The 25,922-nt window shown below is 46.3% G+C and overlaps 1 long non-coding RNA gene across 1 annotated transcript in view; it reads right to left on the bottom strand.

The window, feature by feature from the left end:
- Nucleotides 1–25,572, bottom strand: part of LOC147724835 (uncharacterized) — a 36,865-nt gene extending 11,293 nt beyond the window's left edge. The window contains exon 1 of the long non-coding RNA XR_015309936.1: nucleotides 25,487–25,572. This is a non-coding gene — a long non-coding RNA (uncharacterized LOC147724835). The remainder of the gene's footprint in view (nucleotides 1–25,486) is intronic.
- Between the last annotated feature and the right edge of the window lie 350 nt (nucleotides 25,573–25,922).

Genomic DNA, 25,922 nt, shown 5'->3' with positions numbered 1-25,922 from the left:
CATAGTTACTATTCCATAAAATATAAAGGGTAAAAGCATGTTAAAATGCTAAAGGGAAAAGGTCTAAATAGACCCTCAGTTTACCCTCCCTTGCTAGTATATTATATTATATCTACAGAAGGGGATCACATCATCTTCTGCACCAACTCTCTGCATGCGAATATTCATCAAGTGTGTGTGCATGCTCTGTGAAGTGCATTATTAAACGCGCCAAAAGCCAGAGTTCGCCACAGCTGCATATGTATTATGTCTAGATCGTGCGCTGATCAAACCGAACAACAAGCGCTGTGTTGAAATAACCTTGAAGTCCTCTGCACTCACTGTTCGACATAGCTTACCAAGCAAGGCTGATATTATAAGCAAACATATTATTCTCATATGAAGCGAAATATTCTACTAGGCTAAAATCTTTAATAACAAAATGTGTCTTGTGCAGAGGCAGCAGAAAAGTAAAATGGCGTTTAAACTTTTAACCTCATAACGGCTATGGAACGTCCAGCTCCAGTGCTGGACGTTCCATTGCGCAGGTGAGGTTCGAACGTTCAACGGCCGACGGCAGCACTCCTGAGGTAGTGGTGCCGTCGGCCGTTGAACGTTCGAAGCACTTAAGGGGTTAATAAGCTCATGCTAACATAACACAGTATGAAAGCAAAGCCTATCTACATGACATCACCTTTCATGATAAGCATCCAATTAGACAAAAAAGTTGCTTGTCTTTAATCACATATCCATTCATACACCTTTTCGCATTGGAGCCCTTTGTTGTAAGGAGGGGAAGAAAACTGAGTGCAAAGGGCAAGAGAGCAGAGGGGGCACAGCATTCTGACCATGCAGGGCAGGTTGGATGGGCACTGAAAGCACCGCATGCCATGGAAGGCAACAGAGAGACTTTAACCCCTTCGATGCTGATGACGAGCTCAGCTCGTCATCAGCTACGGCGCTCGTATGCTGATGACGAGCTGAGCTCGTCACGTTACGCGGCTTTTCGCAAATTGCCGCACAGAGCGGGAAAATGCATCGCATGCATGTGGTTAATGGCATACACACAGTCAAAAGAGGGATGGCGGGAGGGGATCAGGGGGCAGGAAGTGGACCACAAAGGGCAGGTTGGAGAGGCAATGGCAGCTCAAAAGACCATGCACAGCAAGCAGGAGGGCCTGTGGCAGTACAACGGCCAAGGTGAGCGAGAGAGAGGGGGAGGGGCATGCACAAAGACCATGGATGGCAGAGGGAGGGACACAGACAAGCTAGGACAGGGGATGTGGCTTCACAACAGACCACACAGGGAATGCAGGAGGAGCAGTTGTAGCACAACAGAGTATGGAGGGCAGAATGGAGTGAAAGCAAATGGACCGTAGAGGACAGAAGGGAGGGGATGGGGCAAGGAACTCAGACAATGGAAAGCTGGGTGGAGGAGGCAGGGGCAGGCGGCAGCCATCTGTCCACGCTAGGCAGGCAGGAGGGGCAGTGGCAGCTCAAGGGAACCCTCAAAGTAGACAGAAGGGGCAGTGGCAGATCCATGGAACATGATGGGCAAAAAAGGAGGGAGCAGGGGTATGCACAGAAACATCAGAGGGCAGGGGGAAGAAGGGTAGGGGCAGCGAGCTAAGCATGGATGTTAAGCAAGAGGGCAATGATAGGGGCATGGACCGAGGCAATGGAGGACAGGAGGAGTGGGCAGGGATATCAATCTAACTAGAGGGTCTGGGAGCACATCGGACCATGCTGGTCAGGAGGGAGTGTTCAGGTGTATGGACTCGGACAGCAGAGGGCAGGTAAGAGGTGGGTAGGGGTAGCAAGCTAACTGTGCAGGGCAAGTGGGAAGAGCAGCATCAGAACAACGGCCACACAGGGCTGGATGAGGGTAGGGATATGTACCGGAACAATTGAGGGCAAGGAGGGAGGGCAGGGGCTGCAAGCTTGGATGGGAGCAGCATAACAGACAAGCCCAGTCGATATCCTACATTCAGCCCCACCTCCACCATGCATTATGACAGACATCTTATTTTACGTTGCAAGCACCCTAGAAATTAAATTTTTAAAAACCAAACCCTAAAGTGGCATAATATTAGGAATTCTAAGAATATCTAACTTTGCATTAAGAAAACCATAGAAATTCACTGAAAAAAAGGTATCTTATAGTTCGGTAACAATGTCACGTAAAACATGCCATTTGAAACTAACAAACCCACTGAAATTCTCCAGTTATAGTTATCTCAAGTAACTATAATTTGTACCCGAAAGTAACTATTAATAGCGCTCTCACCATGCACTGCTTTTGCCCTTGAGTATTAAAGCACTCATTGTGACATTCTTTGACTGTATTTATAACATCCTTAATCCCATTCAGCCCATATTGTCCTCTCCGTACAAACATTGTGGCAGCCACATAAATACTCTTTAATACATGATGGTCTGCATCAGAATAATAATACCTTGTGCCCAGAGTCTCAGAATACCAGCTTATAGATCCATGGCGTTTTTTAAACCCAGAAGGGGCATCTTATACTTGTTTTTCTCACCGGTTTAAGACGGCATCAAGAATTGATTTTTTCTTGATATCAAGATCAATTCAGATTTTAACTTCAACCATCAGTTGTAATCCCTTTTCTGACCATAGGAAAATAGAACTGGAAGTTAATTTAGGTGATGGGGGCAGGGAACAGTCAAGGTGGCAGCTGGATCGGACCCTGCTTCAGAACCCCGACTGGGTGGCTGGTTTCGGAGAATGGATCTCAGAATACTTCACTATTAATAATAATTCAGCAGAACCATTCTCTGTCTGGGAGGCATTCAAGGCGGCAGCACGTGGACAGATACTTTCTTTTACTTCCTCCCAGGCCAAAAAGAGGAGAGAAAAGATAGTGATGCTCCATAAAGCCGTAGATATAGAATATGCTCTACAGCTCATTCTTTGCCCGAATCACTTGGAGAAGGCAAAAGCAGAATTAAGGGATTTCTTTGTTCTGGAAGAAATCAACAGCTCAAAAACCTTCCAACAAAGAATATACGAGGACAACCAATTAGCTGGAAAACTCCTATCTAGCTCTGTGAGGAAAAAACAAGAATCTGCTGCGATAGTTAAAATCAGAAATCCATTAAACAATCAAGTGATAATGGACAAAAAGTCGATCCAAAGGGCTTTTCTGGAGCATTTTAATCACATTTATTCCACAGAATACCAAGTAGAGGAGGGCCAGATTCAGGAATATTTTATGAATCTAGATATCCCAAGGATCGCCTCTAATCGGGCTCTACAATTAGGGTTAGAAATTAATACAGGAGAAATAGTAGAAGCTATGAAGACAACACCAGGGGCGAAAGCCTGTGGGCATGACGGGTACCCAATTGAATTCTATAAAACCTTTATAAAAGAACTAGCCACTCAACTCATGAATCTATTTAATTACATCAAGTCAGGAGGAATGGTACCCGCGTCTTTTAAAGAAGCAATAATAATATCATTTGTAAAAAAAGACAAAAGTCCAAAAGATATCAACTCTTACAGACCAATAAGTCTTTTAATTTCTGACTATAAAATCCTTATGAAAATCTGGGCCCAACGTTTTATGTATGCGGCACAAGAAGTCATACATAGTGATCAGTCAGGATTTATAGCAGTTTGTATTATGGCTTCTAACACTGATATTTTTAATACAGGCTTTAGACTATTTTAATGTAAATTCAACCCCCGCCTGTATCCTCATGGTCAAAGCTGAAAAAGCGTTTGACCTAGTTAATTGGGCAACCCTGTTCTACTCTCTTAATAAATTCGGGTTCCCCGAACAGGCATTGAAATGCTCCAGAACATCTAGCAAGGCGCCTCTGCACAGATTATAATAAATTCAGAAAAAGCTGGCTCAATCCAAGTTAATCGTGGAACCAGGCAGGGCTGCCCTTTATCCCCCCTCCTTTTTACTTTCTTCATTGAACCCATGGTTATCAAAATTAGAAACAATCCAGATATCCTCCCCCCGATTACTGGGATGGTGAAGCTTAAATTATTCGCTGATGATATTATCCTCTATGCAAAGCCAAACAAGGAGAATATTGAAAGCATACTAAAAGAATTTAAAGCATATGAACAAATAGGAGGCTACAAAATCAATACAAAAAAAACAGAGGTCCTTGCATTAAATACCAGTCTTAGCCACCTTCCATCTTGTCTGCATGTCCAGGCCATAAGTCAAGACCCAATTAGATACTTAGGCATCTATGTGACCTGTGATTATCACCAGCTTTATCTCCTTAATTATGAGAGAATGAGGAATAAAATAAAGAATCTTCTCTCCCAATGGCTTTTAATTCCTCTATCCTTGATAGGTAGGATATAACTGATCAAGATGTCGATTCTACCCTTATTAATCTTTTTATTTAGTAATGTACCTATTAAGCTGAATTCTACTTTTTTTAAAGACATCGAATCTATGATCAGAAGCTTTGTTTGGGGGGGTAAAAACCCCAGAGTAAAGCTCTCCGTGATTCAACTCCCAGTTGACCAGGGGGGATTTGCTCTTCCACACATAAAAACATATTATGAGGCAGCCCTTCTGGACTTGGTGGCAGGTCTGATAGGATTAAAAAACAAACGAGATAGCTTCTTCTTAGTAAAAATGCTACAAGAGTCTGATTCCCAAACTCAGGTATTTTTAAAGACCACGAAACTCCCCAAAAGGATACAAGACAATAAAAGAGCATCTATCCAGACTACAGTCCTTTTTAAAGAAAAATCTGAGCTCTTCAGCTTCCCAGTTTTTAAGCCTAAGTGAGTGCTCCTGTCTGGGCCTCCAAATTAACAGTAGCCGAATTTTAAATTGGGAGAAGTTGGGATTCCGGGAATTAAGACACTTCTTTGTCCAAAACAGAATAATTTCATGGCAAGAAGTCCTGGCTAGAACAACTACTCCCATGCAACCAACTCTTTTTGAATATCTACAAATTTCCCACTTTTTAAGAAAAACTATTGGTGAACATCTTCCCATAGTGGGTGAGTTGGTTACATTTCTTTATGAGGCTAAAATTACCAGCATAGGAAAATTGGTACAAAAGGCTCCATTGTGGTGGTCATCTAAATACGGTTGATAGCCATTTAGAGAAAATATTTAACCAAACCCAATGTAATATAACACATAAGGAATGGGAAACCATAAGTATGTTGGGATATAAATCGCTACGTGCCGCTAATTTTAAAAGGATGGCCTTCTTGTCCCACTGGCTAGCGTACTGGACTCCGGAAGCACTTGAAAAAAGGTTCCCAGAGGCTGAGAATAAATGTTTTAGATGCCTAGATGCCGGCCAGGGAGGTTGGCTCCATACCTTTTTTTCTTGTCCTCAATTGAAATCCTTTTGGGAAGCTATATTCACAGACATCAAGGAGGCAATAGGGAAAACACTAACACCTTCAGCTGAACTGGCCCTTTTTGGTATATCCAAAGATAGAGGTTCCCTCAATAAGAACGAGGAAACATTTTTGTTCATCTCATGTACAGTTGCTCGTTCCCTAATACTCCAAAATTGGAAATCTAAGGAACCTCCATCCCATTTAAAATGGCTTAATAAAATGCGGAGGTCCAGGAACTTTGAAAAAGCTTATGCCTGTAGAGTGAGAGCAATCAGAAGTTTTGAAAGAAAATGGAAATACTTCGAGAATTTAGAGACGATAAAAGGGGGGCTTAATTAAAAATCAGATTGAATATTAAAAATACATGGAAACATTTTTTAAAAGCAGGCATGAAAAAAAAATTGTTAGACTGATTTAAATAAGCAAACTGTTCTATTCAAGCACTTTATTTCAGGTTGGATTGCACTATTTTTGCATTTGCACTTTACACTTAAGTTTGCGGATTTTGCACATTGGAGTGGTGTGGCTCACTGGTTAGAGGTGGCAGACCCGAGAGCAGAGGATGGCCCGGGACCAGGGTTCAATTCCCGACGCGGCAGGGTCGTGGACCAGGGTCTGCGGACTCGATAATTCTCATCTCGGTGCCTACTCTAACTAGGGATCACACTCGGCAACTCTGGGCATTAGCTTGCCTCATCTCCACAACGGCCCCCCACATACGCCGGGGATGCCTGGTTTCACCTTGGAGATACCCAGTAGGGATCATCTCACAGGGAAAGCGAGCACGGGTTCCCCAGCAATCTACTGCGCAGAGATACTCCTTTGGGAGTCGATTCTAGCGCATTACAAACCCACAATTAATTGTCTCTATCATGTTGGACTGTACTGTCTTGCACTTTATGATCAAAGTTTGTGATTGCTACATGTATTTAAAAATGTAATCAAGATGTTGTGAAATTATGGAGTATAATAATGCCTGCTTTAGGGTTTTGTGTATCTAAATTTTTTTACCCCCCCTTTTTTAATTCGCTCCTTAAGCATGTTTTATCTTTGTGTATTTCAATTTACAGAAGAAGCTTCTTTTCTAAACCTGTTTTTAATTCCATTGTTTAAAACTCCTCATTCAAGAATTGTATTTTAACCTCTTTCTGCTCAATAAAAACTTTATAAAAAAAAAAAAGAGGATTATAATGTTTAGGCTATTAATGCTGGTTTTAAAGCTCCAGTGGGTGAAATACATATAGGAGATGTAGCCATTGACATAATGGCTGAATCAGGTTTTCCGATTACTGTTCTCTCTGAATTCAGTTTTAAAAGCTAGTAGAAACACATTGATTTGACAGTCAGATGTAAACCCTAAAACGTTTGCCAATTTAGGATATAGATATGTTAGGGTAATTTGAGGGCAAACTTGAATTTCAGGGACGTAGTATACAAACCAAAAAATATGTGGGGATCAATGGTAAGGATATAGTTGGGTGGTATGATTTAGGAAAACTGGGTGTGATGCTGTGTCCAGGTACATATTATCCCATTGTGTTACGTGATGTGACGCTGGGCCACGTGGATGTGAAACAGTCTCAAGTGGAAAGTATTATTGAAAAATATTATGCAGTATTTGCAGGTAACGTGGTACAGGAGAAAGGGGTTTCCCACCGTATTCAGCTTAAAAAAAGGGGCTGTCCCTATACAACACAAAGTCCGTATGGTACCTTTGGGTGTGCGTCAACAACTTAAACAACATTTGGACATGTTGTGTGCTGAAGGTACTATTGAACCTCAAACAGTTCACAGTGGATTTCGGCTGCATTAAAAAAAATGGTGACTTGTAAAAATAAGTGCAAGTTTTAAGTCAAAGAAATAGATCACTTGGGTCATCGAATCACATGTGAAGGAATTCTTCCCAAGAAGGATTTGGTGAGTGCTATACCAAATGCTATCAGACCTTATATCAAGATTCGTTGAGATCTTTCCTTGGATTAGGAGAGTATTATGCAAGGTTTGTGAGTGGTTATGCAATCTCTACGGAGCCATTGAGAACAATCTTGAAGAAAGGGGTGCTGTCTGTGTGGTCCGAGCCGCATAATGATGTGTTTGACAAAGCTAAGACATTGATTGCTCAAGCTCCCGCATTCAAAACATTTGATCCAAAAGGTGAATCTTGGGTGACAGTGGATGCAAGTTCTATCGGTTTGGGGGCTGCCTTCAGGCAAATTGCAAATCGGAAAAAAGGTATTGTTGCTTTTATGTCCAGAGCTTTGCGAGGTGCTGAAGTACATTATAGCACAATTGAAAAAGAGTTAATATCTTGTGTTTGGGTAGTTGAAAAATTTAAAAAAATTTTACGTGGCAAACCTTTTATTTTTTCATGGATAACAACCCTTTGATATGATGGGTGGGGTGGGATCTGGTAAGGCTTCTTCGAGATCAGTGAGGCGTTTTTGCTAGGTTGCAAGAATTCATTTTTGAGATTCAGCATATTTCTGGGGGCAGCGATGTTAAAGCTGACTACGTAGCCAAATTGCCGGAAATGTATGTTGATGGTGAAGCTGTGGGGGATCAGCATGAGTGTGTTGTGGCAGCAGTGGTGGTGCAGTGTCCAAATATGAATGGATTTTGGGGATTTTATTAAATCATTGGATTAACAATGGAAAATCGCACGTTATATCACTGGGCTCAAGAAAGAACAGTATCAAAACATTTTACTGCAATGATTCTGCAATCTCTAGAGTGAAAGTCTTTACGTACCTGGGGGTTGTATTTGACGACAATGGGTCTTGGGTCCCCCAACTTTCCACTAAAGTAACAGCTGTGAGAAGATCGTCCGCTGCAACATTAGGCTTTTCTAAGAGGCTGGGGGGCAAACCGTGTGAAGCGATTTTATCCATATATAAAGCAAAAACCATCGCAATTGCAAGGTATGGGGCTGCAATATGGGGCTATAAACAACCTGATTCCATCCAGAGAGAGGAAAATAAATTCCTCCGTGCCCTTTTAGCCCTTCCACAATCATTGGCTACCTTTGCGGTCCACCTTGAATTGGGTATGGGATATATTTCATACATAATTAACATGGCTCCTATTCTATTATGGATTAGAACTTGGTTGAACCCCAATCTTACCCTAAACCATAAGATCTTTAGGGACTGTATGAAGTTAGAGAAAGTTAAGGAAATCCAGTGGTTGTCCTTTATTAAAGCAACATCTAGGATTCTGGGGCGTCCAGAGATTTATACAAACCCAGAGGGTCTGATAAAAGCTGACCTAAACTGGGTTAAAACTAACTTCATAAAGATTAGAGAGCTGGAGAGGGAAGCAATAGAACTATGGAAACCAATGGTAAGGGCCCATTATCTGCTTATTTCGTCCCTATCCATTCAACCATATCTTATTATTGTAACAATTCCCTTTCACCGATGGCTGCTAACGAAATTTTGATTTAATCAGATTTATTTTTTATTAAGTGATCTGAAGGGGTGGAGTAGGCCGGAGGATGCTGCACCTTGTAATTGTGATGACCACTCTCTCCAAGATACAATGCATTTAATGTTCTTTTGTCCCTTTTATATTGCGGGTCGGTCAAAGTTTATTTTTCCACTGTTAAAAAACAAGGGTTTTACGCAGTCTAAACCAGCACTACTCTATTTACAATTAATGGAATTTCCGGTAGTCATGTTTGGTGTTGCAAGTTTCCTTGTTGCATCTATTCGAAGTAGGAAGACTAGATTGGCAGTCCAAATGGCGCCGGTTTACCTAACACACTGAGTTACATTGAAAGGGATAAATTGATATAATTGTGAAATTGTTTTTTAATGGCAGCAAATCTATGAAATTCTGGAATCATCTCTGTACGCATGGTATACAGACAAACTGATTTAAAAAAAAAAAAAAATGTAAAACCTTTATTTTCAAATAGTGCACACAGCTATTCAGCCTTACATCCCGGAGGCTAGGCAGCAATTCCAGAAGCAGCAAATCAAATCGCAAGAAGCAAGGTACCAGAACGAGTGAAGGTTATAATTTTTCATTTTTTATATTTTATAAGAAGAAGGAACAAGTACAGAAAGAGGCGCCAAAACTAGCGCTAAGAAAGAAGGCAATTAACCCATTATGCAAAGAGGCCTAATCGAGGAGTCAGCTAGGCACAATGACAACAATTAGATTCAAAACCATATAGATACAAAGAACCGATGGGGGAAGGAAGCACAGGATAATAGGGATATAGAACCGTCAGTTGGAGTTGTAGGCTATGGGGTCAAGTGTTCTTCCAGTGGAGCGGATTCCGGTGGTATGCAGATGTCACCTCTATACTCGTTCCAAGCCCCCCACAACTTCTGCCATTTTTTGGGTTTACCCCTGGCCACATACACAGTCTTTTCTCGGAACATACACCAATCCATATTGGCCTTCCACTGTACCACTTTCGGGGCTGTTGTTGCTCCCCACATCTGTGCAATGTCCCGCTTTGCGACCATATTCCCAAGGGTTACCCACTGGGTTTGAGCAGTGTTATGATCTGTTGGGCCCCAGATATTTAAGAGGCATCTCCGGGCCTCCGCGTGTACTTCTACCCCGGTCACCTCACTCATGATCATGTGCACCCGTCTCCAATAGGAAGCTATCACGCTGCATTCCCAAATAATGTGCATAAAGGTGGCGAGAGCACCACAGCCACGCCGACAGAGGCCGTCAACCGAATGTCCCATATGTATTAATCTGGGGCCAGTGGCGTAGACTCTGTGCAGGATCTTTAGTTGCACCAATCGAAGACGGGCGGGGATAGCGACCTCCTTAGGGGATGACACAGCACATTGCCAGTCCTCGTCGTCGATCTCTATCCCGTCCCGTACCCATTGCTCTCTCACCCCCAGAAGAAGATCTGTGCGGACATTTATCAGTTTTTTATATGTCAGAGAGATAGCGCTGTCCAGCATGTGGCCGTCCAGTACCCGGTCTTCCAAGGGAGAACTTTCGGGAATTGCCACACCCTCCGGCATGGCGGACAGGAGTGCATGTCGCAGCTGAGCGTACCGAAAATATTCCGTTCCACCCAGCTGGAACTCCGTCTGTAGTTGGGCAAAAGACTTCACCTCTCCTCGCAACATCATGTCCTCCACCCTAGAGATCCCGATCATGTCCCACTTATCAAACCCCTTAGTGTGCCACAGTTTACCCAGAATCTCAGAGTCATAAAGTGGAGTTACCATTGTGAGTTTGTCTTTCCACCCCTGTGCCTTTGTGATCGTTCTCCAGATGTGCACAGCGGTTTTCGTTGGCCCAGACATCCGCCTATCAAGAGATCTCGTATACAGCGCCCTATGATATTTCCCGCCATCCAGGAGCCACCGATCCATGGCGTACCCTGGACTATCCACCGGTCCGTATAGGCCATGATTAATGGCCGCCAACTGGGAGGCCCAATAGTATCTCCGCACGTCGGGTAATGCTATTCCCCCATCATACCACGGGAGCGTGAGCTTCGTGATAGCAATGCGTGGCCGGCCGTCCCAGAGCAGGGCACGTTGCAAGCTCTCGATTTCGTCAAAGTATCTGTCCGGGACCGGGTCATGAGTATTTTGCAGGGCATACAGGAATCTGGGCAAGGACATCATCTTAAATAACGCCGCGCGCCCAAGCAGAGAGAGAGGGAGTTTACGCCACCCCTCCTCGTCACGTCGGAGACGAAGAAGAGGGGGAAGCAAATTGTTCTCATAGCGTGCTTTGGGGTCAGTGGAGATATAGATCCCCAGGTATTTGAATCCATGTCTCGCCACCTGTATGCCACAGTCCCTCGGAAGATGAGGTGTCCCCCCTCTCAGAACGTATAAGTGCGACTTCGACCAATTAATAACCAGGCCACAGTACTGACCAAAGAGTCGAAGCACGTCACACGCCACGATGAGAGACTTGCAAGGGGAGGTGAGATACAGAAGGATGTCATCTGCATATAATGACACTCGGTCCTTGAATTCAGGGGACCAGCGAATGCCATGTATGTCAGGGTGGTTACGTATCCAGGCTGCCAATGGTTCAAGTGCAAGTGCGAACAAAAGGGGCGACAGAGGACAGCCCTGCCTGGTGCCCCTCTGAAGAGCAAAGGACGCGGAAACTCGACCATTGACCGTCACATTAGCCAGCGGGCTGGCATACAGAAGTTTAACCCACCCTACGAATTCCGGACCGAAGCCGAGCTTCGCCAACACTGCCCACAGGTAGTTCCATTCAAGGGAGTCAAACGCCATCATGGCATCCAACGACGCCAGAACAGCTGGCTCCTCGAGGGTGTGGGCCCTAGCCAGGGCTCTGTGGAGTCTCCGAAGGTTAAGGGCAGTGTTGCGGTGTGGAATAAAGCCCGACTGGTCCGGGTGCACTAAGTCGCCGATAGCGCCAATTAAGCGGTTGGCCAGCAGTTTGGCAAGAATCTTAGGCTCTGCATTCAACAGAGAGATGGGACGATACGATCGGCACAAATCTCTTGGTTTCCCTTCCTTATGGATAACCACAATGGTGGCCAGCCTCTGGTCGTGGGGAAGCATGCCCGTCTCTCGCGCCTCCAGCAACATGTTCCGTAGGGGCAGAGAAACGACATCTGGCTTGATTTTATACAGTTCCACTGGAATGCCATTGGGGCCGGGCGCCTTACCAGACCTGAGGGAACGAATGGCAAGGGCTATCTCGTCAGCAGTAATGTCCCTGTCTAGGTCGGCACGGTCTGCCTCCGGCAGGCACGGGAGATCTATGTCCACCAAAAGAGCACAGGAGTCGGCCTCAGACCAGTCCGAGACCGAAGTGTAAATGCCCTGAAAGTAGTCCGAGAACGACTCAACTATTGCCCTAGGATCAGTGAGAAGCAGGCCATCGTCCCCCAGCACCTCCGGAACTACGCGGCCAGCTCTCTCCTTCCTGTCAAGCCAGGCAAGGAGCTTGCCCGCCTTGTCTCCGACATCATAAATTCTACCCTGTTGTTCTCTACCCATGACAAGGGCAGCATTGGAGGCAAGATCGCGGTTTTCTGATTGCTTAAGAGAGAGGGCATGGAGCAACTCAGGCGTCGGGCCCGCTTCCAATTGGGAGTCCAGCTCCATAATCTCTGCTTCGATGCGCACCATGTCGGCATCTCTGTGCCTGCGGACTTCCGCTATGAGGGTGAGGGCCTCACCTCGCAGAACCGTCTTAAACGCCTCCCATAAAGTGGCGGCTGATGCGACCGACCCAGTATTCTCAGTAAAATAGAGCTCAATAGCTCTGGCCAGGAGTCCGCGCGTCTTCGGGTTTCGAAAATACCACGGGTTGACTACTACAGGCCGCTCGGTAACCACAATGTCGAAGTCAAAGGACACCCACACCGGGGAGTGGTCCGAGATGCCCCTTGCCAGCATGCGGGCCTCGGAAATCGCCGGCGCATGGGCTGCCAAGGCCAGGACATAATCTATTCTAGAGAGGCTACTGTGCGCCCCAGAATGAAACGAGTATTGACTCTGGGTGGGATGCATAAGTCTCCAGCAATCAATCAGTCCCATAGTGTCGAGGAAATCGGGCAACCAGGATTGTGAACCACGGAGATCTCTAGGCGGATGTCTGTCCAAGGTCCCCGAGCAGACTGAGTTGAAGTCACCACCCACAATAAGCAACCCCTCGGGCAGACTCAAAATGGCGACCTCCAAGGTCCTGAAAGGTGTTGTTTCGTAACCCCGGGGGAACATAAACTGAAACCAGATTCGGGGACCGCCCCTCCCATCTCCCCGTGACGGCAGCGTACCGCCCCCTCTCATCCACGACACTGGAGTCAATTTCAAATGGGAGAGACGTGCGCACCATAATCCCTGCCCCCCGGGACCCCGAAGAGAACCCTGAATGCGCCACCATCTTGAAACCCTTCCTGTTGAGTGCACGACACGTATTTCCCACCAAGTGTGTCTCCTGTAACAAAATAACATCAGGCATACTTCTCCTAAACAATTGCAAAACCACCCCTCTCTTGATGCGGTCACCCAAGCCATTAACATTCCAACACAGAACTTTTAATTTCCTACCCCCCATCGTCAAATCCCGGGCCTCCGCCGACCCCAGTAGGCCTCATTGATACATTAAAAGAATTAGAGCAGACGTTGCATTGCCTTAAGAAAGGAAAGAAGAAACAAAGAAAGCAAACAAAACCAACCCACATACTACCCCCCACCCTGCACCCCTGCAGCAGACTAATTAGCCCCCCCAACCAGCAGTGTGCCTGTCGCCCCATGAACTAAACTACAAGAACTCCCTAGAGGAGAAGGGAGATCACGTAGTCCCACCCCCCGCCACCCTCCATGGTAAAAAAAGGATATTCAAAATAAAGTGCTACAGTAGGGCTTGTAGGCCATAGTCAACAGGAACACCGACCGACAAAGTTAGTGAAATGAGTATTACTCCTGACGATCGGGGCCTCCCAAGGCACCCTCCGATTGTTCCTCCCGTTCCTCGCGTCTGTGCGGCAAGGTGTCCAGCCAGTCACTTACAGTCTCAGGCATGTCGAAAAATACAGCACGACCATCGTGCTCAATACGCAGTCTAGCGGGGAACATCATTGAATATTTCATCCCCAAGTCTCTGAGACGTCGCTTCACTCCGGCAAAACTTTGACGCTGCCTCTGAACAGCCCTAGTAAAGTCCGGGTAAAAGTTGACATCCGCGTTCTGTAACTTGAGGGGCCCATGCCGTCTCGAGGCCTGTAGGATCACATCTCGATCTCTGAAATTGAACAGGCGGGCAATGATGGGTCGCGGCGTGGCGCCCGACTTCGGCGGTCCACCCGGCATTCTGTGGGCCCGCTCGACCGAAAAGAAATGGCTGAGGCCCGCAGGGGCCAGATGAGTCTTTATCAGGTCCTCAACGAAGAGGTCGGTGGCCGAGTCCTCTGCACCCTCCGGAACCCCAATGATTCGAACGTTCTACCGCCTGGCACGTCCCTCAAAGTCTTCCAGCCGCTTTGAGAATAGGTCGTTGACAGACCTCAAATTCCGGACCTCCGTCTGCAGGTCCGAGACATCAGTCGTGAGGCTCGCAGTTTTGATATCCAGTGATTTCACTCTATCATTGGTTTTGCCAAGATCGGCCCTAATCAGGTTGAGGTCGATCCCCAGGGTGTCGACTTTGTGTGTCAGGACCTCGTGTTGCTTGTGCATCTCCGTTCTGATGCCAGCTATAGCCCCCATGATGTCCCAGAGTGTCGGCTCTGACTCATCTGGCGAGCCCGCACGTAGAGTGTCTTTTGAATGAGCGGCCTGAGTTGGCGAGGTCCTCTGTTGGGCATAGCGGTCAATCTTGTTGGTCTGGGGTTGGACCGTCTTCCTGCTGACCCAGTTCGCCGTTCTGTCGGGGTCGCCCTTGCCCGCCATGTTGAAACCAGGGACAGAACAAAGGGTGGCACACCGGAACCCCTACGAGTACACAAGCAAGTGTGGAGCGTAGCAGCCGCGAATGTTCAGTCAGTGCTAGGCCACTCCGCAACTCCGCTTGCTCCGCCGGCTGGATCAGGAGTCACTCACTCGGCATATCGATCATGCACTTCAGTGTCGTAGCCGCCGGCCATCACTGAGACAATGGTCCGCCCCTGGCACGGAACTTCAACACGACGTATCTTCGTCAATGAGTGTCGGATTTTGAATCGGACAGCAGATCCCGTCTCTACGACCATTCACCAACAAGAATCCACCACCGTGGAACAGGATTTCGATCAGGATTTATGCGGAGGGTCGGAGGGTCTCCGGAGCTCCTAGCTTACGCGGCCATCTTACTTGCCCGCGAAGCTCCTCCCCGACAAACTGATTTTTATGTGATATTGTTTTTGAAAAGTTTTTAAAGAGATTGTTATTAATCAAATAAAGTGGATTTTGATTTGATTTGATTTGAAAAGATGTGTGTAGAAGTTTAGCAAATGGTGAAAGTGAAACAGTATCATAAAAAGGGGTGGCCTCCAAGTAGGAATTTGGAAATTGGATTACAAAGTTTCTAGTGAATTGAGTGTAGAGAAGGAAATGTGGTGAGACATGATCTGCTTGTGCTGCTCAAAGGTCTTAGACTGAACTTATTTCTTTGGTTTACCATGGAAATCCTGGTGTGTCTAGCACTAAAAAGGTGCTCAAGTTACATTATTGGCTTGCCTTTAGTATTTACATTAAAAACTCGATGTAGAGCAAGCAAATACATTTTTGTCACTGCCTATCTGATACAGGGTGGTGCATAGAAACAAACAGGACTTTCTTAATACAGATATGCCGTCCCGTACCCATTGCTCTCTCACCCCCAGAAGAAGATCCATGCGGACATTTATCAGTTTTTTATATGTCAGAGAGATAGCGCTGTCCGGCATGTGGCCGTCCAGTACCCGGTCTTCCAAGGGAGAACTTTCGGGAATTGCCGCACCCTCCGGCATGGCGGACAGGAGTGCATGTCGCAGCTGAGCGTACCGAAAATATTCCGTTCCACCCAGCTGGAACTCCGTCTGTAGTTGGGCAAAAGACTTCACCTCCCCTTGCAACATCATGTCCTCCACACTAGAGATCCCGATCATGTCCCACTTATCAAACCCCTTAGTGTGCCACAGTTTACCCAGAATCTCAGAGTCATAAAGTGGAGTTGCCATTGTAAGTTTGTCTTTCCACCCCTGTGCCTTTGTGATCGTTCTCCAGATGTGCACAGCGGTTTTCGTTGGCCCAGACATCCGCCTATCAAGAGATCTCGTATACAGCGCCCTATGATATTTCCCGCCATCCAGGAGCCACCGATCCATGGCGTACCCTGGACTATCCACCGGTCCGTATAGGCCATGATTAATGGCCGCCAACTGGGAGGCCCAATAGTATCTCCGCACGTCGGGTAATGCTATTCCCCAATGCCTCTAAGACCGATGTCATTATTTTCGGTAAGGAAAGTGGTCTATGGGGAGATCAATGGTGGCCTACTGATCTTGGCCCTGTGCCTACCCCTGTGAGTGAAGTCAGAAACCTTGGGGTGTGGTTCGATGACAAGCTTTCATTTATTTCCCATACCAAACGAGTGGCTGGCGTATGTTTTGGTACTTTGCATGGTCTGAGACCCATTTTTAAATTTTTCGATGCTGAGACAAGACAGATTATGGTCCAGGCTCTGGTTCTTACCAGACTGGACTATGCCAATTCTCTGTTCTTGGGCTTAAATCAGGCCGAACTGTCCCGTCTTCAGAGGGTTCAGAACGCGGCTGCTAGGATGCTTGTCGGCCTCCCGAAATTTGTCTCAGCTCGCCAAACCATCCGGAATCTTCATTGGCTTCCGATTGAGCAAAGAGTTAAGTTTAAAGCCCTCTGCTTAACTTTTAAAATTCTCAACCTAGCCTCCCCTCCGATCCTTGCACAGACTATTCTGCACTATGCTCCTGCTAGAGCTCTCCGCTCTGTTGGACTGAACCTCGCCATAGTGCCCCGCTTTAAAAGGGCTAGAATGGGTGGACGCTCGTTTTCAGTGCTGGCGGCTGCCCTTTGGAATTCTCTTCCAGCTCCACTCCGCTCAATCCCAGATCTGTTTCTTTTTAGGAAGACCTTGAAGACTTTTCTCTTCTCTACAGTCTAGTCTGTTTCCTGTCTAGCCTTCTTACTCGTGTTGTGTTATTCAGATCTCCAAGCGCCGGGACGCCTCTTAGCTGCGGCATCCGTGCGCTATATAAAAAATAGATAACATAACATAACATACCACGGGAGCGTGAGCTTCGTGATAGCAATGCGTGGCCGGCCGTCCCAGAGCAGGGCACGTTGCAAGCTCTCGATTTCGTCAAAGTATCTGTCCGGGACCGGGTCATGAGTATTTTGCAGGGCATACAGGAATCTGGGCAAGGACATCATCTTAAATAACGCCGCGCGCCCAAGCAGAGAGAGAGGGAGTTTACGCCACCCCTCCTCGTCACGTCGGAGACGAAGAAGAGGGGGAAGCAAATTGTTCTCATAGCGTGCTTTGGGGTCAGTGGAGATATAGATCCCCAGGTATTTGAATCCATGTCTCGCCACCTGTATGCCACAGTCCCTCGGAAGACGAGGTGTCCCCCCTCTCAGAACGTATAAGTGCGACTTCGACCAATTAATAACCAGGCCAGAGTACTGACCAAAGAGTCGAAGCACGTCACACGCCACGATGAGAGACTTGCAAGGGGAGGTGAGATACAGAAGGATGTCATCTGCGTATAATGACACTCGGTCCTCGAATTCAGGGGACCAGCGAATGCCATGTATGTCAGGGTGGTTACGTATCCAGGCTGCCAATGGTTCAAGTGCAAGTGCGAACAAAAGGGGGGACAGAGGACAGCCCTGCCTGGTGCCCCTCTGAAGAGCAAAGGACGCGGAAACTCGACCATTGACCGTCACATTAGCCAGCGGGCTGGCATACAGAAGTTTAACCCACCCTACGAATTCCGGACCGAAGCCGAGCTTCGCCAACACTGCCCACAGGTAGTTCCATTCAAGGGAGTCAAACGCCATCGTGGCATCCAACGACGCCAGAACAGCTGGCTCCTCGAGGGTGTGGGCCCTAGCCAGGGCTCTGTGGAGTCTCCGAAGGTTAAGGGCAGTGTTGCGGTCTGGAATAAAGCCCGACTGGTCCGGGTGCACTAAGTCGCCGATAGCGCCAATCAAGCGGTTGGCCAGCAGTTTGGCAAGAATCTTAGGCTCTGCATTCAACAGAGAGATGGGACGATACGATCGGCACAAATCTCTTGGTTTCCCTTCCTTATGGATAACCACAATGGTGGCCAGCCTCTGGTCGTGGGGCAGCATGCCCGTCTCTCGCGCCTCCAGGAACATGTTCCGTAGGGGCGGAGAAACGACATCTGGCTTGATTTTATACAGTTCCACTGGAATGCCATTGGGGCCGGGCGCCTTACCAGACCTGAGGGAACGAATGGCAAGGGCTATCTCGTCAGCAGTAATGTCCCTGTCTAGGTCGGCACGGTCTGCCTCCGGCAGGCACGGGAGATCTATGTCCGCCAAAAGAGCACAGGAGTCGGCCTCAGACCGGTCCGAGACCGAAGTGTAAATGCCCTGAAAGTAGTCAGAGAACGACTCCACTATTGCCCTAGGATCAGTGACAAGCAGGCCATCGTCCCCCAGCACCTCCGGAACTACGCGGCCAGCTCTCTCCTTCCTGTCAAGCCAGGCAAGGAGCTTGCCCGCCTTGTCTCCGACATCATAAATTCTACCCTGTTGTTCTCTACCCATGACAAGGGCAGCATCGGAGGCAAGATCGCGATATTCTGATTGCTTAAGAGAGAGGGCATGGAGCAACTCAGGCGTCGGGCCCGCTTCCAATTGGGAGTCCAGCGCCATAATCTCTGCTTCGATGCGCACCATGTCGGCATCTCTGTGCCTGCGGACTTCCGCTATGAGGGTGAGGGCCTCACCTCGCAGAACCGTCTTAAACGCCTCCCATAAAGTGGCGGCTGATGCGACCGACCCAGTATTCTCAGTAAAATAGAGCTCAATAGCTCTGGCCAGGAGTCCGCGCGTCTTCGGGTTTCGAAAATACCACGGGTTGACTACTACAGGCCGCTCGGTAACCACAATGTCGAAGTCAAAGCACACCCACACCGGGGAGTGGTCCGAGATGCCCCTTGCCAGCATGCGGGCCTCGGAAATCGCCGGCGCATGGGCCGCCAAGGCCAGGACATAATCTATTCTAGAGAGGCTACCGTGCGCCCCAGAATGAAACGAGTATTGACTCTGGGTGGGATGCATAAGTCTCCAGCAATCAATCAGTCCCATAGTGTCGAGGAAATCGGACAACCAGGATTTGAAACCACAGAGATCTCTAGGCGGATGTCTGTCCAAGGTCCCCGAGCAGACTGAGTTGAAGTCACCACCCACAATAAGCAACCCCTCGGGCAGACTCAAAATGGCGCCTCCAAGGTCCTGAAAGGTGTTGTTTTGTAACCCCAGGGGAACATAAACTGAAACCAGATTCAGGGACCGCCCCTCCCATCTCCCCGTGACGGCAGCGTACAGCCCCCTCTCATCCTCGACACTGGAGTCAATTTCAAATGGGAGAGACGTGCGCACCATAATCCCTGCCCCCCGGGACCCCGAAGAGAACCCTGAATGCGCCACCATCTTGAAACCCTTCCTGTTGAGTGCACGACACGTATTTCCCACCAAGTGTGTCTCCTGTAACAAAATAACATCAGGCATACTTCTCCTAAACAATTGCAAAACCACCCCTCTCTTGATGCGGTCACCCAAGCCATTAACATTCCAACACAGAACTTTTAATTTCCTACTCCCCATCGTCAAATCCCGGGCCTCCGCCGACCCCAGTAGGCCTCATCGATACATTAAAAGAATTAAAGCAGACGTTGCATTGCCTTAAGAAAGGAAAGAAGAAACAAAGAAAGCAAACAAAACCAACCCACATACCACTCCCCACCCTGCACCCCTGCAGCAGACTAATTAGCGCCCCCAAACAGCAGTGTGCCTGTCGCCCCATGAACTAAACTACAAGAAGACCCTAGAGGAGAAGGGAGATCACGTAGTCCCCCCCCCGCCACCCTCCATGGTAAAAAAAGGATATTCACAATAAAGTGCTACAGTAGGGCTTGTAGGCCATAGTCAACAGGAACACCGACCGACAAAGTTAGTGAAATGAGTATTACTCCTGACGATCGGGGCCTCCCGAGGCACCCTCCGATTGTTCCTCCAGTTCCTCGCGTCTGTGCGGCAAGGTGTCCAGCCAGTCACTTACAGTCTCAGGCATGTCGAAAAATACAGCACGACCATCGTGCTCAATACGCAGTCTAGCGGGGAACATCATTGAATATTTCATCCCCAAGTCTCTGAGACGTCGCTTCACTCCGGCAAAACTTTGACGCTGCCTCTGAACAGCCCTAGTAAAGTCCGGGTAAAAGTTGACATCCACGTTCTGGAACTTGAGGAGCCCATGCCGTCTCGAGGCCTGTAGGATCACATCTCGATCTCTGAAATTGAACAGGCGGGCAATGATGGGTCGCGGCGTGGCGCCCGACTTCGGCGGTCCACCCGGCATTCTGTGGGCCCGCTCAACCGAAAAGAAATGGCTGAGGCCCGCAGGGGCCAGATGAGTCTTTATCAGGTCCTCAACGAAGAGGTCGGTGGCCGAGTCCTCTGCACCCTCCGGAACCCCAATGATTCGAACGTTCTACCGCCTGGCACGTCCCTCAAAGTCTTCCAGCCGCTTTGAGAATAGGTCGTTGACAGACCTCAAATTCCGGACCTCCGTCTGCAGGTCCGAGACATCAGTCGTGAGGCTCGCAGTTTTGATATCCAGTGATTTCACTCTATCATTGGTTTTGCCAAGATCGGCCCTAATCAGGTTGAGGTCGATCGCCAGGGTGTCGACTTTGTGTGTCAGGACCTCGTTTTGCTTGTGCATCTCCGTTCTGATGCCAGCTATAGCCCCCATGATGTCCCGGAGTGTCGGCTCTGACTCATCTGGCGAGCCCGCACGTAGAGTGTCTTTTGAATGAGCGGCCACAGTTGGCGAGGTCCTCTGTTGGGCATAGCGGTCAATCTTGTTGGTTTGGGGTTGGACCGTCTTCCTGCTGACCTGGTTCGCCGTTCTGTCGGGGTCGCCCTTGCCCGCCATGTTGAAACCAGGGACAGAACAAAGGGTGGCACACCGGAACCCCTACGAGTACACAAGCAAGTGTGGAGCGAAGCAGCCGCGAATGTTCAGCCAGCGATAGGCCACTCCGCAACTCCGCTTGCTCCGCCGGCTGGATCAGGAGTCACTCACTCGGCATATCGATCATGCACTTCAGTGTCGCAGCCGCCGGCCATCACTGAGACAATGGTCCGCCCCTGGCACGGAACTTCAACACGACGTATCTTCGTCAATGAGTGTCGGATTTTGAATCGGACAGCAGATCCCGTCTCTACGACCATTCACCAACAAGAATCCACCACCGTGGAACAGGATTTCGATCAGGATTTATGCGGAGGGTCGGAGGGTCTCCGGAGCTCCGAGCTTACGCGGCCATCTTACTTGCCCACGAAGCTCCTCCTCGACAATCTGATTTTTATGTGATATTGTTTTTAAAAAGTTTTTAAAGAGATTGTTATTAATCAAATAAAGTGGATTTTGATTTGATTTGATTTGAAAAAATGTGTGTAGAAGTTTAGCAAATGGTGAAAGTGAAACAGTATCTTAAAAAGGGGTGGCCTCCAAGTAGGAATTTGGAAATTGGATTACAAAGTTTCTAGTGAATTGAGTGTAGAGAAGGAAATGTGGTGAGACATGATCTGCTTGTGCTGCTCAAAGGTCTTAGACTGAACTTATTTCTTTGGTTTACCATGGAAATCCTGGTGTGTCTAGCACTAAAAAGGTGCTCAAGTTACATTATTGGCTTGCCTTTAGTATTTACATTAAAAACTCGATGTAGAGCAAGCAAATACATTTTTGTCACTGCCTATCTGATACAGGGTGGTACATAGAAACAAACAGGACTTTCTTAATACAGATATGCACCGTGCACAGATATCTCACTACTGAGACACCAATACACTTGTCACAATGCTCCGCTATTTGTCCTTCATACACTTGTCACAATGCTCCGCTATTTGTTCTTTATACACTTTCACAATGCCCTGCTATTTTTCCTTCATACACTTGTCACAATGCTCCGCTATTTGTTCTTTATACACTTGTCACAATGCTCCGCTATTTTTCCTTCATTCACTTGTCACAATGCTCCGCTATTTGTGCTTCATACACTTGTCACAATGCTCCGCTATTTTTCCTTCATACACTTGTCACAATGCTCCGCTATTCTTCTTTTAAAAACTTGTCACAATGCTCTGCTATTTTTCCTTCATACACTTGTCACAATGCTCCACTATTTTTCCTTCATACACTTGTCACAAAGCTCCGCTATTTGTCCTTCATACACTTGTCACAATGCTCTGCTATTTTTCCTTTATACACTTGTCACAATGCTCCGCTATTTGTGCTTCATACACTTGTCACAATGCTCCACTATTTTTCCTTCATACACTTGTCACAATGCACCGCTATTGTTCCTTCAAACACTTGTCACAATGCTCCGCTATTTTTCCTTCATACACTTGTCACAATGCTCCTCTGTTTGCGCTTCATACACTTGTCACAATGCTCCGCTATTCTTCCCTCATACACTTGTCACAATACTCAGCTATTTGTGCTTCATACACTTGTCACAATGCTCCGCTATTTTTCCTTCATACACTTGTCACAATGCTCCACTATTTTTCCTTCATACACTTGTCACAATGCTCCACTGTTTGTCCTTCATACACTTGTCACAATGCTCTGCTAATTGTCCTTCATACACTTGTCACAATGCTCCGCTATTTTTCCTTCATACACTTGTTACAATGCTCCGCTATTTGTCCTTCATACACATGTCACAATGCTCCACTATTTTTCACTTATACACTTGTCACAATGCTCCACTATTTTTCCTTCATACACTTGTCACAATGCTCCGCTATTTGTCCTTCATACACTTGTCACAATGCTCTGCTATTTTTCCTTCATACACTTGTCACAATGCTCTGCTAATTGTCCTTCATACACTTGTCACAATGCTCCACTGTTTGTGCTTCATACACTCATCACAATGCTCCACTATTTGTGCTTCATACACTTGTCAAAATGCTCCACTGTTTGCGCTTCATACACTTGTCACAATGCTCCACTTTTTGTGCTTCATACATTTGTCACAATGATTGCCTCGGGATAAAGCGGTACTGAGACGTTTGCAGAGATCTGATACTACAGTGTGTTCTGACCTGCAACAAACACCTGTGCCACTTCTGGAACTTGGACAGTGCTCTCACAACGCACCAATGCTGGACAATGAACCTTGAGAGTCGGGGTGTAACTACCCACAATAATCGTGCACCAGGGGAGTAAGCAAGGCAAACATGCCCAGCTTACTCTATAATGGTTTTGGGTGTTTGGAGGCTGTTTTGCATGATATTGGGAAATACACCGAAGGACTCTGAATGTCGTGATGTGTCGTGAAAACAAACTTTGAACTATTTAGAATATTTAACTTGAACTTTTCTAAAGACTGTAAGACTTTTGCATTGCACTTGAGGTTTATCCTGTGACGGAAAGATGGATTCTTAAGACAGGACTATGTTGGAAATTCTATTTATATATTATGATACATAAGTGACAAAGGAAGCAATTCTAAATCATCTTAGCAGAGAGTGCATAGTGACATAGCTGGAGTTTTAGAAATAAGTTCCACATAAAAGTGCAGAGAGCTAGCAACACAGCAATATCAATAAGGTGTATCATTCTCAGTCACAGGTAGATGCAAGACTTTCATTGCTGGTTAATAAAGACAGCTCCTATTGCATTAAGATACCCACTGCAACCTGCAGCCATCGGTACCCAGCAGAAATTACAAACCAGACTGATGCAGTCCTGTGTCACTGTTTACTCTCTTATCCCTTTCCCCTTGCCTTGTTCTACCAATGCTCCTTGTAGTCTTGTGTATGTGGTTATTGTTGGAGGTAGTGAGAGACTGAAGACTGCATCGCTCCCTCATTTGTTGAATCCAGTAACATCTTGGATGATGGTCATGCCCATTTCGGACATGCGCACACTACATAGAGCCCTTCATTTTCTTTCTGAAATAAGCTCAGAATGGAGATGGTCGATGGTGGTGATGGGTGAAGAGTTTGCTGTATTTGTCAGTTCCTTGACAACGTCCGCCCCCACATCGACATTACAAGGTTGTGTTGGAGAGATGCATCATATTGAAATTGATGATTTTTTTCTCCTTGACTATTTACAAGATATCTTCATGGAACCTCAGTAGTGTAAAATAACCATCTCTAGGCATGAAATGGAGCAGTGCTCTAAACTGTCTGGTAAATGTATATATCTGTGATCATTAATAAAACTGTTTCATTTATTTAGTATGGTCTTTTTATAACTACCCTGATGAAATTCAGTTTGTACTACTAAATCTAGCAACTTTGCAAAATGCTTGGTATCTACAGTCCAATGGATGAAGAGAAGAGTCTAAAGATTAATCTCTCAATAACACAGGTATTAGTGGTCGTGGCTTCACCATTTGAATGGATGGAAGAAACTTGTCCAGAAGCATTGGGATGTGTCCTCCTCCTGTTTCCTGAGTGGTGAACTTGTGGCTTGCTAATGGACCAAGAAATATCCCTGGATCCACAAATTATTATTGTTATTAAAATAGGCTTCTTTCCCTTGAGAATTATAAAAAAGTGGGTCTCTTCTATTTCTCAAGTAGGATCCAGGCAGTGTCTACTAGTCACGACTGTGTTCATTATGCCAATGGTGCATATGCTGGTATTTCACACTATCTACTCACTTGCTTCAGTACCATAAAATGTAACTGCGCATGCACTATTAGGCATCAAGGAATGGAAGCACATTTAGCCGGCATTGGCCATATTGCACATTTCTAGTAAAGGAGAAAGTATAAAAAAGTAGTAATGAAATAGTAAAAAAAAGGAGTTGTTGACCCCTCCTTTGAGCCACCAAGGCCATTTGCTTATTTCAGAATTTTGGAAAGCCAGTCTGACTGGGACAGAGGTTTTTTCAGCAAAGGAACTCCTCCCTGCAATGCATGTCCTGTTTTGTGGTTTTGCCAGTCCTCCGAAGCTCTTTGGAGCATGTGTGCGCTCAGTAATAAAATAACAAAATAGCATAACTTTGACATTAGTGTCTGAAAAAGGAACTGTATGTGTATTGCTGTGCCTAGATTTTAGGATTACTTTGATCAGAAGGTTGGTAACCTACATATGTCAAAGCAGCCAATGTTGGGTGTTGATTGTAACATTGCTTTTTAATTGATAAACACTTTTAATTTTAAACTGGAAAACATTTTAGTCAAATATCCTAACAAATTAGATATTGAACATTGAATTTTCAGTACAAGCAAATACTAACAACAGTCACATGAATGCAAGACACATCAAAACAAATTTGCTAGAAATTACAATCTTGCCACAGGAATAGGTTTGATTGCGTCTTGCTGTTTTGGCTTGAGAACCATGCTGATAAGATGATTTTAAAATTTCATATGTTAATAGAAAGTATCAGAATTTTAATACAAATATGATGTGCTAAAAGTAGACAGTTTCTTACTTGCTGGTGCTGGGTCACATGCAGGATCTGTCCACACCCCTCCAAAGATACTGAAACCAAATAGAAGAACTGTAAGGAGATTCATCCTGCTGAGAGGGTACACATGTTAATAGAGGGGAGATCCAGCAAGCCTTTCTGTGACAACGAATACACCAAACGTGATCATCCATATTCTTCTGTATATTTACCAGCAGCCATACCGCAGACAAGACAAATTCACATGGGGTCCATAAAGCACCTTCATGCTGTACCATTCTGCCTTGTGATGCTATGATTTCTAATTTGTTTCACTAAGTTCTCATAGCATCCAGTTCATTTTTAGGAGATTTTTGTGCACCTGATTGTATTATTCTTTAAACATACGGTTCACTATATGAACAAATATGCTACATAATATTGTTCAACCAGCATAACTTTACACCTTTAATAAGATAAG

The sequence above is a fragment of the Lissotriton vulgaris genome, chromosome 4_1 (assembly GCF_964263255.1).
Source record: "Lissotriton vulgaris chromosome 4_1, aLisVul1.2, whole genome shotgun sequence".
Lineage (NCBI taxonomy): Eukaryota > Metazoa > Chordata > Amphibia > Caudata > Salamandridae > Lissotriton > Lissotriton vulgaris.
The sequence above is the reverse complement of the archived record's forward strand: the minus strand, read 5'-3'. Positions and strand labels throughout refer to the sequence as shown.